This window comes from Corylus avellana, chromosome ca8, assembly GCF_901000735.1.
Source record: "Corylus avellana chromosome ca8, CavTom2PMs-1.0".
Taxonomy (NCBI): Eukaryota; Viridiplantae; Streptophyta; class Magnoliopsida; order Fagales; family Betulaceae; genus Corylus; species Corylus avellana.
This window is the reverse complement of record NC_081548.1, coordinates 12,678,554-12,692,255: the sequence shown is the minus strand read 5'-3', so window position 1 is coordinate 12,692,255 and position 13,702 is coordinate 12,678,554. Positions and strand designations below refer to the sequence as shown.

The window sequence follows — 13,702 nt, the reverse complement described above, 5'->3', positions numbered from 1 at the left end:
GAGTGTTTTTCTTTTGAAGAGTTCTTCAAAAATTCGTCAACAAAAATCTTTGCATACCGCTTTTTTATTTATTTCATTCCTTGGAGCCTCGAGAATGGTGTTCTTTGCATGGACTTTAGCTTTAGAGAAAATCAGAACTTTAGATAATTTACAGAAAATGAACGTTATTGTGGTCTAGTGGTGCTGTTTGTGTAAGAAATGTGGGGAGTCTAAATCATCTACTCCTTCAAGGAAAGACTTAAAAGTGCAACAGCATGTAAGACTGTTGTCATGATAGAATACCAAGATTATACTTGCTTTCTACATGTGTAAAAGGCTGACAATAATCATGAAAGTAACATTTTTTAGAGTTTTTGATTAGCAAATTATGTGATTTATGAAACTTCCCAAAGAAATTTTCCAGTAACCAGACTCTATGACAGCTATGTTAAGCATTAATACCCACAAATCAAATACAGTTTATTGTCTAGAACATTCTTGATTAGAAATTCAGGAGAGAACAAAGATATTCTCATGCATCACTTGTAATTATAAATACTAACCAAAGTCAAATACGAAAAATCTCTGAAGTATCACCTTGTCCAGCCCATGAAAAAGATTCAAAAAGAGCTTTGACAATTTCAGGAACGGAAGCTTCTGCAATTGCGAGAGGTGTACGCAAGCCAGCTTTGTAGAGTGCTCTTGCTTGAGAACCCTAAAGTCAAATGATAGAAACAGTCAATCCCTCACTACTTACAGAAAGCTCCAAAGGCCAAATAAAAGAAACAACCCATCCCAGATTATTACAGAAGCCACTGGTGAGGTTCTCCTCAAGACATCAACGAAAAGGCATTCCACTAATAGAAGTACCTTAACATATGGAATAGTAGTAAGCTCTACAATTTCTGCTCTCACTCCGAATGAAACGCGATTTTGGAATTTGGCAACTAAACCTTTGAGATCATGCCATCCAAGCCTTTCACAGAACACAGAAACATAGATGCAAACCTTCCAGCATTCTCTTGCAAGGCTTGAACCATTCCTCTAGCCACTTTAAAAGCTTCGCAAACCTCAGCCACAGGAACTTCCTTCATCCCGGATTTGAGAAAATGTAAGCAAGGCAGGGAACCCAAAAAAAAAAAAAAACAAAAACAAATCATGTATGAACAATGCCCCCTTATAAAGAGGAATTGGAGTCATATCTAGGTGGTGAAACCAATAGATACGCAATCCATATAAAAGCTGGGAAGATAGACCAGAAGATAGGATTGCAAGTTACCCCAAGTCACATTCACATTGAGGATATTCAATAAATAAAAAAGCATGCAATACATAATATTGTGGTTGGTTATGTACAAAGATTGAGGAAAATTAAGAAATATATTAGAAAGACACCTGCACTAGTCTTGATAAGATGAGTGCAACATTGAAACGTTTACAAACTCGAAGTGTTTGATCATCTGACAGCATAGTACTGTTTCTGATCCCAAGTCGGTTTTCACATTTGCCATGCAACCCCTTCATACTGTCCCTTGATTGGTTTGAAGTGCGCATAGGTGCTCCATGTGCCATGCACATCAAAAACGGTTCTACTACTCCAACTCAGTTGCCAACTGACTGCATTTTACACATTAGAGAAAGGAAAGAAATTCATTCAAAATATTAAGATCCACAGAGAACTGCATACACATGATTATTAATTATAACTTTTGAATGAAAAAATGAAAACTATAGGTGGGGAATAAATCGCATTAAAATTTTGTAAAAGTTATTAGTTCAATTTCAATATCAATGAGGTACAAACATGAACATGAATTAATGAAGAAAGAAACCTACTTCATATTTATTTCTACCATTTGGTAAATCTATAACTGCTCCTAAAAATATCAACAATTTTTTTAATGTGCCAAGAGAAATCCGTTTAAAAAGATCAGAGTTTCAAACTCCTAATGGCATTCATGACGCTAATCGGCCCTTGAGGTCAGCTTTCTATAATGCTGAAAATGGAGGCATAAAACAAAATCATAGTAGAACTCGACCCTTGCCCCCAAGAGATGCTAGGAAACATCCCTTCTCTCACAAAGCAACCAATGGAACTCCAAACAATCTCTAATAATATTCCAAAATATTAACCACAAAAGGTTGGTTCATAATGAAGTACTCATTCAGAATCGCACAAGGCAGTATTCAATAAGAAGCAGAAGATCCAAAGATAAAGCAAGAAAGAGGGGTTAATAATGCTCATTTGGAATCACAGAAGCCACTATAATAAGCAGAATTACCTGGTCAAGAGCAGGTAATTCCATGAACCTTTCGTAGTACAGTTCCCAATCTGGCTCAACATCAACGTTAATTGGTGTTACTAGATAAACTAAATGCAAATCAGATGCAAGCACAAATCCTTCTCTTGCCCTTGAAAGATCATCCAAAACAATCTAGGAAACCAAACAAAAGTTTATAGTCAATCTCAACAACAAATTGTTTTTCAACTACTCAAACCAAGATTGCTTACGTCTTGCACGGTAAAACAATAGGTTAGGAAATTGAATATATTATAACAAAAATAGAAGGTGCAATCTTTTACAAGTGATTCTTCTGGGCTGAAAGAACTGCCAAAAGCTGCACGTCCAAATGGTGTGGTACTGTATAACTTAGTATCTTCATTCATTCAAGAAATTTACTGTGGCACAACCATCGAAGAGATTCCTGGGCTGATTTCACCACATCTTGAAATGGTTTGGTGGAATTTAGAAGAGTACACCTGACATATCGATTAAAATCACCAGCAGTTTGGACAATTCCGCCAGCCACAACTTCTAAAATAGCATGAGTCATTCCATTAATATCTTCAGATAGACAAGAATGCAAAGGTGGACAACTTTCATTAAGAAGGCCCATAATTCTTTTGATCTCTTCCGGTTTGCAAATTAATACCTGGTTAGGTAAAATAATAATGAAAAAAATCAACATATTAATATAATAGCAGTGACTTATATCCTCAATGAAATACACCAAACATAAAATATAAAAAACTAGAGAGAGAGAGATATATTTTATATATAATAGGAAATAAAGATAATAAAAAGCATTAATTTGACACTAAAAACTAAAAATAACATGATCAATTGGCAATAATCCCAAAAGACACGGATATAAGAGGTACCCTGACTAAAATTATAAAAAAATAAAAAGGAACTAAGTAACTAAACGTAAACTTTCCCCCTGTGTATCTATTCCAGTCCGACCAGCCCGACCAGCCATCTCTCTGTACCTTGTTCCATCAATAAAATCACGACCGATCCTGGGTTGTCGAAAAATAACCCTCCTAGCTGGCAGGTTAACCCCAGCGGCTAAGGTAGATGTAGCAGTTAAGACACATACAAGGCCCCTGCGATAGCAGGTTTCAACAATCTCTCTTTCCTCAACCTACAGAAAAAATAAATGAACAGCCAAACTTTTAGAAGTAAGGAAGTCTCACAAGTATCAATAGTCAATAAGTCAACAATAGAAAATACTTTAAGACAATCAAAAGATTAAGAAAGCAAGCAAGAACATACCACGGGAAAATGAAATAAATAACCCCAACAAGTTAGATAAATAAAGAAACAAATAAAGACCGTGAGGCCAGCATGGTGATAGGCAACACCAGAAGGCACAGTTTCTTCTAATATAGGATCCAGTCCAGCAGGACACCTTCGCATGGCGTCAATAGCTGAAGTAATATCAACGAACTCACTTTCATCATTATGAACATTAACAGAAAATCATTTGAGGAACTTTGAAACATGCTTTGCAGTTGATTCACACCCTTTTCGACTAGAGCAAAATATCAACACTGAATGACCCTCTTGAACAACCTGAAATACATTTCCTTGGCTTATAATTGTTCAAATTCAAGGATCATACCCAAAAACAGCCTTGCATCATAAGAGGTCCCTACCTCATTACATAGTTCGACAATATGATCCGGATCTTTACCACCAAGATCATATTGTTTAGAGATTGTTCTCACAATGTCCATTTTTTTGTTATAAATAGTGTTACCAACTTTAATATATTCTTCTAATGGAACTGGTCGAAAATCTGTCTGGTATAATGCCGCCTGCAGGCAGAGTTAGGAAAAATAGATCTTAAGTTAAACAACCACACAAGAATGGTACGGCAACTACGTGGCAATGTTTAGTATCCTTCCCCAAGGCAAGATGTAAAAAGTAGATGCCACAATAATTTAATCACCTTTAACTAGCAAGAACATTGTGATAAATAGAAGGAAAAAACATTTCGACAAAAGTAAACGAACAATAGATGCAAGCTGGAAACTATATAGACACCTCATGATCAAAGCTTCCTATGGCGATTTGTTTCTCTCACCTATTGTATTTTGTTTCTCTCATGATCAGAGGTGAGGATTTTTGAAAGAAGCAATAGGATACAAAAAACCATTTTCTTGAAGAACGATGAGTTGATGTGGTTGGGGCGCATTGTGGAGGACTTGGTGGCAGTGGAAACTACGGAGGTATTTTGGGACCAATCCAGAGCAGGGTTTCCTCGGATTATTGCGCAAAAATGCTCTAACAGGTATGGACGTTTTCTGACGGTAGAAGAATATGATGGAAGGCAAAGAAGAGGATCGATTATTATACCAGAAGGGTGAGTTGGTCAAGGTTGGGAACGTTTCATCTCGGAGGTGAGTTTTGCTAAGTCCGCACTGTGCGAGGTCAGGGAGGTCACGGTAGACAAGAAGAAGTTTGAGGGGGTGGGAAGGAGGAGTTTCGCGGAAGTGCTGGGGTCGTCGTTGCAACCGGCAGATGACTGTTTTGATGCTTATTCCGAGCCGATAGCCAAGGTGCCTTTATGGTTGAAGGAGGCTGCTGCAGAGAAGGATAAACAATACCATGCTTCCACGGAATAGGGGGTGGGTACGTACAAGGAGAGGATTCAGGTGAGGAATGATGGCGGTTGCGTGGAGGAACCGAAGAGGAACCAATTCTCTGGCGAGGAAGGAATGTGCAACCTGAAGGCAGGGGGGTCTCGGGGTGTTGTCAACAGGTTGCCGGCGAGCAGAAATCAGTTTCCGGCGAGCAGGTTGAATGCCTCGGCAATGATGGCAGCATCGGAAGTTGGAGATGATCACGTGAAGGGATGGGAGGGGGTAGGTAGGCTCGAAGCGCAGGCCTGGTTTTGTGTAAAATCTGAACTCATTAATGCGAAAGAGTCGTTGAACAGGTTGAGGGGAGAGATTGACGTGGGTCTAGAAAGGTTTGATTTTTTAATAAAAAATCTGGAGGAAAGGAGTGGGTACACAAGGTCTGGCGGGGCGTGCGTTTGTGGTCTGGCAGGAGGGCTCTCTCTCAAGCAAGGGGAGGCCCAGCCCAAGAAGATTAACTTGGAGGCTAGGGAGTTGGAGGGGGTGGATGGGTCTAAGGGGAAAGAACAATGGCCCAAGAGAAAGCTTAAGGGAAAGAAGAAGGTGGTGGCTATGTATAGGCGTAGGAAGATGGGCCTAGGTCTTGGTCAGTCCAGCCTAAGCACGTCTGGTCCAGAAGGGGCAAGACCTAAGGGAGCGCCAGAGGTGTTTAACACGATCGGCTTGCAGGAGGGATGCCGAAGGTCTCCGGCAGGTGACCCAGGTGCGTCGTCGTCGGCAGCAGGAGGGACGCAATCAGAGGAGAGACCGCCGGCTACAGTGGACATTTCTTGTGATGGTCCCGGTGAGCTTCCTGGTGGCAAAGAAGCGTCGAGCCTGGCCGGAATCAGCTACTGCACGCCGGCGAGAGTGTTTCTGTGCCAGACAAAGCCGGAGATGCCGTTGGAGGTTGTCGCCGGCAAGTCAGAGATGGCCGGCGAGTGTCTCAGTGCTCCGGCGGTCGCGATTTCGGACGAGGGGGAGTTTCGGTCGAGCCAGACAAGGCTAGAGGGGCCATTTTTGGTCGCTGCCGGTGAGGAAATTGAGTGGGCCGAGTCTGGGGAGACATCTGGAGCTGTTGGAGTACCGGGGATGGTGGTTTTGGGCGGTGGGGATACTGTTTCACACCAGAAGTTGCCGGTGATGATTGGTACAGTAGGTGAGGGCAGTGAGGTGGTTCCTTGGTTTGGCAGTGAAGTGCTCCAGGTTGTCGGTCAGGCTAGTGGGGGAATGGGTCAAGAGCAGGAACTAAGGAATTCTGGTGGGCTGCATGTTTGGGATGATGATCCTTCAATTATTGGATTCCGGTGTTCAGGCTTGGTTGAGTCTAGAAAGGCTGGGCAGGAGGTGATAGCTAAGAGTTGTGGGGGTGAACTCATTGTTGATGATAGGAGTAAGGAAGACGGGAGGGCAAAGGCGTGTGGAACAGAGGGGCCTTCACCTTTGAACAGTTATGGTCCTAATTCAGGGGATGTAGCAGGCTTTTCCGATTGGGTTATTCAGTGTGCCAATGAGATATATCCGATCGTGGGGATCTCGTTTGCCGGTCATAAGCTGCAGTTGTTAGCATTGTTAAATTCTTTAGAAGAGGAGCGCCGAAATAATGGGATGGTTTCTACTTCTAGTAGCGGCACTAAGGGTAAAAGGGAGATAAGAAATTTGGAGTGTTCGGTGAATTATGATGCAAGAAGTGGGAGCTCGATTCGGGGAAGCAGGAAAGGGAGGGGGAATGTAGTTGTGTTATGAAGATAAACATTATCTCTTGGAATGTGAGAGGGCTGAATAAGAGGGATAAGCGCCTAAGGGTGAGTAATTTACTTAGGGATTGGAATGCAGATGTTGTGTGTCTTCAAGAAACCAAGATTCAGGGTATGTCTAGAAGCATTGTTCGCAGTTTATGGCGGCGAAATCATGTGGATTGGTGCTGTTTGGATTCTAATGGGGCCTCGGGAGGTATTTTAATCATGTGGGATACTAGGGTGGTGGAGAAGATTGACGTCTGTATAGGGGATTTTACCCTGGCTTTGTCTTTCAGGAACGTGGCAGATCTCTCTGTGTGGGCGTTTGCAGGGGTATATGGTCCGAATATTGATAGGGATAGAAGGCTCCTTTGGGATGAGTTGGCTGGCGTGCTTAGTTGGTGGAACTTGCCATGGTGTATTGGGGGAGATTTCAATGTTACTCGATTCCCTAGTGAAAGATCGGGTGGAGCTCGTTTGGATTCTGCTATGATGGGTTTCTCAGATTTTATTTCTGAACAAGGGCTTATGGACCTTCCCCTTGTAGGGGGTGTTTGTACTTGGTCGGTCTCTCAAGACCCTCCGCTATGGTCTAGGATTGATCGGTTTCTTGTTTCTCCGGAGTTGGAAGCTTGGTTTCCAGGGGTGAAGCAGAAAAGGCTTCCACGTCGTTGCTCGGATCACTTCCCAATTATGCTTGAGTTGGGGGAGATTTCCCAGGGGAAAAGGCCTTTCAGGTTTGAGAATATGTGGCTTAAAGAGGAAGGGTTTGTTGCCTTAGTGAAACAATGGTGGGATTCTTATGAGTTCCAAGGTACGCCGAGCTTTGTTCTTGCTCGCAAACTCAAGGCCTTGAAGCTGAATTTGAAGACTTGGAATGAGGAGGTGTTTGGTAACATTGAGAGGAATAAGAGGACTCTTCTTGAAGATCTTCGGGTGTTTGATGAGCACGAAGAAAGTAGGGCTTTGAATGTGGAGGAATTAGCGAGGAAGGCCGAGGTTGTTCAAGAATTAGAGAAGTGTACTCTTATGGAGGAGATAAGTTGGAGACAGAAATCGAGGGTGTTTTGGTTAAAGGAAGGGGACAAGTGCACTAAATTCTTTCATTCCATAGCCAACTCTAATAGAAGGTATAATTCGATAGAGAATCTTATGATTGGGGATAATCTTTCTTCAAATCAGGATGAGATTAGTGAGTACATTGTGGATTTCTACCAAAAGCTCTTTGCTGAACAACGCAGTTGGAGGCCTTTGGTAGATGGTATCTCCTTGGATTCCATCTCGGAGGGAGAGGCCAGCTGGTTGGAGAGAGAGTTTGAAGAGGAAGAGGTTAGAAAGGTCGTGTTTAAGATGAATGGCAACAAGGCTTCGGGCCCCGATGGTTTTTCTATGGCATTCTTCCAAGCTTGTTGGGATGTGGTGAGGGAGGACATTATGAGGGTCTTCAGTGCTTTTCATGCTGGCGGGATGTTTGTTAAGAGCCTCAACGCTTCGTTCATTTCGCTTATTCCGAAGATTCCCGGTGCCATCAACCTTAAAGATTTTCGCCCGATTAGCCTTGTGGGAGGTATGTACAAAATTATTGCCAAGATTTTAGCGAATAGATTGAAGGTTGTGTTGGACAAGATTATCTCCAAGTCGCAAAATGCTTTCATCAAAGGTAGACAGATTCTAGATCCTATCTTGATTGCTAATGAATGCCTTGGTAGTAGGTTGAGATCTGGGGAGCCAGGGGTCATTTGCAAAATGGATTTGGAAAAAGCCTACGATCATGTGAATTGGGGCTTCTTGATGTATTTGCTAAGAAGGTGTAGTTTTGGAGGGGTTTGGTGTTCTTGGATTCAACATTGCATTTCCTCGGTGCGGTTCTCGATTATGGTTAATGGGTCTCCTAAAGGTTTTTTTAGTAGCTCCAGGGGGTTGAGACAAGGGGATCCACTCTCTCCTTTGCTTTTTGTGTTTGTGATGGAAGTTCTGAGTAGGATGATTTTGGCGGCGGTTCATGGGGGGTTGTTAGAAGGGTTCAAAATCGGCAACACTACAGTCTCTCATCTTTTATTTGCCGACGACACCTTGATTTTCTGCAATGATAGGCCTGCCCAGCTATGCTACTTGCGGAGTTTGTTCTTGTTGTTTGAAGCTGCTTCCGGGTTGAAGGTTAATTTGGCTAAATCAATGATTATTCCGGTGGGGAATGTGGAGCAAGTGGCTTCGTTAGCCGGTATTTTAGGGTGTGAGGCAGCTCCTTTGCCAATGAAGTACCTTGGTCTCCTGTTGGGAGGCTCTTATAAGTCCAAGCATATTTGGGATGGAGTGATTGAGAAGATTGAACATCGGTTGGCCAGCTGGAAAAGGTTGTATTTGTCGAAAGGGGGTAGGGTCACCCTTATTAAGAGCACTCTTGCTAACCTGCCCACCTATTACTTGTCTCTTTTTCCTATTCCGGTGAGTGTTGCTAAGCATATTGAGAAGCTTCAACGCAATTTTCTTTGGGGAGGGATAGGCGAAGAGTTCAAATACCACTTGGTGAAGTGGTCGCAGGTTTGCACTCCGATCAAGGAAGGAGGGTTGGGGATTAGGAACTTATTGGTCTTCAACCGCGCTCTTTTGGGGAAATGGTTGTGGCGCTATGGGGCGGAAAGAGAAGCTTGGTGGAGAGTTGTGATAGATGCGAAGTTTGGAAGCTTGGGGGGAGGGTGGTGTTCGGTTGAGCTTGGAGGAGCCTCTGGGGTAGGGTTATGGAAGAATATTAGGAAAGGGTGGGAAACTTTCTAAAGCTTTACGAGATATGCAGTGAGGGATGGGTCTAGGATTAGCTTTTGGCATGATTGGTGGTGTGGAGATTCAGCTCTCAAGATAGCTTTCCCGATCCTTTAAAGTATTGCTTGTGCGAAGGAAGCCTCAGTTGCGGATAATGTGGAGATGCTAGGGGGGGGTCCAACCAGTGGAACGTGAGCTTCTTGAGGGAGGCGCATGATTGGGAGGTGGAGGCCTTTGCCTCCTTTTTCCAGGTATTACATTCTACAGGAGTGAGAAGAGGGTCGGAAGATAGATTATGGTGGACCCCTTCCAAAAGAGGTACGTTCAAGGTCAAATCTCTCTTTCTCTCCTTGGCATGCTCGGAAGGGAGGAGGTTCCCCTGGAAGAGTGTGTGGCGGACTCAGACTCCTCCAAGGGCAGCTTTTTTTGCGTGGTCGGCGGCTTGGGAGAAAATTCTGACCCTAGATAACCTCAGGAAGAGAAATGTGATTGTGGTAAACAGATGTTGGATGTGTAAGAAGAGTGAGGAGACAGTTGATCATCTTCTTATCCATTGTGAGGTGGCGTCTGCTTTGTGGAGTGCCTTTTTTGGCCGCTTTGGGTTATCTTGGGTGATGCCTGGTCGGGTTTTTGAGTTGCTAGCCTGTTGGTGGTCTGCAGGTAGAGGGGGGAGTGCTGCAGTTTGGAAGATGGTGCCTATTTGCTTTTTTTGGTGTCTTTGGAGGGAGAGAAATAATAGGTGCTTCGAGGATGTGGAGAGGTCTTTCGAGGACTTTTTATCCTATTGTTTTCATACTCTGTATTTTTGGACTGTAGCGTTTGTTTTCTCGATTTCGGTTAGCTATGATGATTTCCTTGTACGTTTTTCCCTTTCTAGTTAGGTGTTCCTCCTTGTATACTTCCAGTGTACTTAGGGGCGCCTTACGCTTTTTATAAAACCAGCTACTTACTTATCAAAAAAAAAAGTTCTTATTAAAAACTAAAGAACTGTAGAGGTGGTATGTCTTTAAAGTTTCAAGTTCTTCTCTATTTATAAGTTTACATGCTAGGAGAGGTGGAAGATATAACCCATGTGGGACAAGTAGTCGAAATACTAATCTCACTAGGAATCCTAGGGGTGGACGGCTAGGGCTTGTAAAACCCTAGCCTTCACCTCCTTTAGTATGTGGCACATAGGGTAGGGAAAAATTTCCCTGGCCCATGCGTCATATGCTATGCTTCTGGGCTTGGCTTTTATCCCAAGCCCATTCTCCCTTACATGCTGCACAATTTCTCTTTAGCCCATGTTTTAATAATAAAAACAAACAGTCCAATAAATCAGAAAATATGACTTTGTTAAATTACATCAGCTTGGTGAGGGACTTAAAGGAAAAAATAAAAATTAGCTCCAAATATCTCGGCTTTCCAAAGTTACTATTTAATTACAATTGATTCCACTAAACAATTATAATTGCACTATAGTTATATTTTTGATTAAAACAAATATTCCCTTTAACTTAATATTGACTTTTAATTTTTCCATGAAATCTTCAGTAGTAAAATTAAGGCTAAAGATACTGCCGCTTAATTTTTTACTTCTTTATCTTTGAGTCAGTGATTTTATTATTATTCTTGTATTTGTGAAAGCCTTATCACATTTACATTATTTTGGTTTGCCTAACCAAAATGCTCGGGTAAGGAAGAGACTGAGAATACTTCAATCCATAAAATCCATCTCATGGGAAAATTTCTTGTTCTTTTTAAGAAAATATATTTGGATTCCTTCTTGAGAAAAACTTTCCCACAATGCTACATGTGATTACCTAACACACCAGGAATGTTGATCGCAGCAAAGGTCTCATCAATAGATATATCAAAGCAATCTCAATTTCACATCTGAATTCTTAAAAAAAAAAAAAAAAAAAAAAAAATTTCACATATGAATGCACGATCGTGTTAGGATTTAGAATTAATACCATAAGTAGCCTTTAGGAGTTATTGTCTTCGTCTTGACAGTATTTTGTGAAAAGACAACTCCTTTGTCTATTCAGTGCATAATACTTACACATCAACCTGAATCCTCCAGCTTCGCTTGATTAAGGTAGATCATCAAGACTCAATGTGTAACAGTTTTTCACAAATGGAACATCAAATTCTATTACCAACTGTGAACTAATCAAAATTTAAGGACTTGGAAAGGACCTTGGAGGAGATTTTAGGGTCTTTTTACCGTACTTTGTATCTTTGGACTATGATGTATGTGTTCCCTTTGTCGATTAGTTTTGATAATTTCTTTATTCGCTTTTCCCTTCTAGTTAGGTGCTTCCTTTGTATACCTCCAATGTACTAAGGGGAGCCTTACGCTTTCAATGAGATTGGATTATTACTTATCAAAAACTAATCAAAATTTAAGACTACAAGGATTATGTACTAAGACCTTGTGTGATAACCCCGTTATTCACATTCATAGACCATATTCAATGCAATCCAAAGACCTTTCACATGCACAACATATATAACTGTAATAAGCTTGTAAAATTATTATATGCCATATGCTCAAATAATTTAATCAATGAATAATAACTTACATTCATTACAAACATTGAATGTCAAATATAGATATGTTATCTATGGGATCTAGGGCACATTCCCCAATAGATGGATCTACGGTGCAGTTTTGGCATGATTTATGGTGTGAAGAGCAGCCTTTGAAGTTCTCCTTTTTGGAATTATTCACTATGGCTTGTTGTAAGGATGTGTGGGTGGTGGATCATATGTATTTCCGGAATGGAAGCATTCATTGGAATATTTTCTTTACAAGATCTGTGCATGATTGGGGGGTGGAAGTGATCTCTGCTTTCTTTTAGTTGTATTCTCAAAGAGGTGAGGATAAATTTGCTGGATTCCTTCTAAAAGGAAATCGTTTGAAGTGTCTTACTATCGTGTGTTATTTACTTTGGTAAGTTCCCCATTTCCGTGGATGAGTATTTGAAAAGTTAAGGCTCCCTTGAGAGCAATGTTCTTTGTGTGGACCGCGACTTTAGGAAAAATATTAACTTTGGATAACTTATGAAAGAGAAATGTTAATGTTGTAAATTGGTGTTGTCTGTGTAAGAAAAGTAGGGAATCTATTGATCACCTCATTCTTCATTGTGAGGTTGCAAGAGAATTATGGAGTTTGCTCTTCCAGTTGTTTGGTGTTGCATGGGTTATGCCTCCTTGAAGGGTGGGAGAGTTGGTGAGTTGGAGGGGACAATTGGGAGTTGAAGGGGACAATTGGGACACCGTACTGCTTTAGAAATGTGGAGGTTGGTTCCTTTGTGGTTAATGTGGTATATTTGAAAAGAGTGGAACACAAGGAGCTTTGAAGATCATGAGATTGTGTTTTTAGAGTTGAAGAAGATGTTGTTCCAATCCCTTCATACATGGATAGTAGCGTTTAATAGTTTGCTTGTTTCTAATTTCTTTGAGATTTGATGTTTTGTTCTTCTTTTTCTATACTTTAGGAGTTGTCTTGTATACTTTTGTGTACTAAGGTTGTGCCCCTCTACGCTTTTAATAAATTTGAATTACTTATAAAAAGAAATTGCCAATCTCCTTGTGGTGTTTAAAGAGTGCTCTAGACGGTCTCTTCTCAAGGGTTTCTAAGTTGTTTTGTTTGAATGGTGTTCAAATAAATCTCAACCGTCATCATCTAGAGAGTTCAGAATGCTTTATTCGAGTTGCGTGCCAAATGAAATTGAAACTAGATCCATCCCAAGGAGGTCAGAAAGCTAAGTCTGAAATGTATGGGGAACACATTTGAATGGTCTTGCACAGAGGCCTTTTTTCAAAATGGTGTTGGAACAGTCTCAAACGACATCAATTAGCCACATTATTTTAGCTTCTTTCTCCTAGTGGATGACATGTAATCTTCCACGATATGATCTATATTAAACAACATTATCTTTTATGTGTTTAATTGTAAATGTAAAGTCTAAGGGATTTCAAAAATGAGATGTCACGTGAAAGTTACTAAAGAAACCAGAGGGGGCTCCATTTATTAAAAATGAGAATTGCACGATAGAATTACAAAATGCTATCCATGCTCTCCCTTACTCCCAAAACCACAAATACAACAAAAACTCCCAATTCACATGATCATATGCTTTCTCTAAATCCAATGTGTACAACAAGCCAGGAACCCTTGATCTGATTTGACTATCAATACACTCATTTGCAACCAAAAAATCCTTAATATCTACGACACCAACTCTCTTTGGGATAAGAGAAATGAACGTAGCCTTAAATGCTCTTCTCAAGTCTCCCTTTACCATGAAACTCAATGAATACTGCCATA

At 41.1% G+C, this 13,702-nt stretch overlaps 1 protein-coding gene and 1 long non-coding RNA gene across 7 annotated transcripts in view; one reads left to right on the top strand and one right to left on the bottom strand.

The window, feature by feature from the left end:
• Nucleotides 1–13,702, top strand: part of LOC132189699 (probable transcriptional regulatory protein At2g25830) — a 56,636-nt gene that overhangs the window by 4,035 nt on the left and 38,899 nt on the right. The window lies entirely within an intron of this gene.
• LOC132189026 (uncharacterized) lies at nucleotides 863–2,399 on the bottom strand. Its single transcript, XR_009441000.1, has 3 exons — nucleotides 2,262–2,399; nucleotides 1,375–1,596; nucleotides 863–1,067 (listed from the first exon to the last, which is right to left on the bottom strand). It is a non-coding gene; the product is annotated as an uncharacterized LOC132189026 (long non-coding RNA).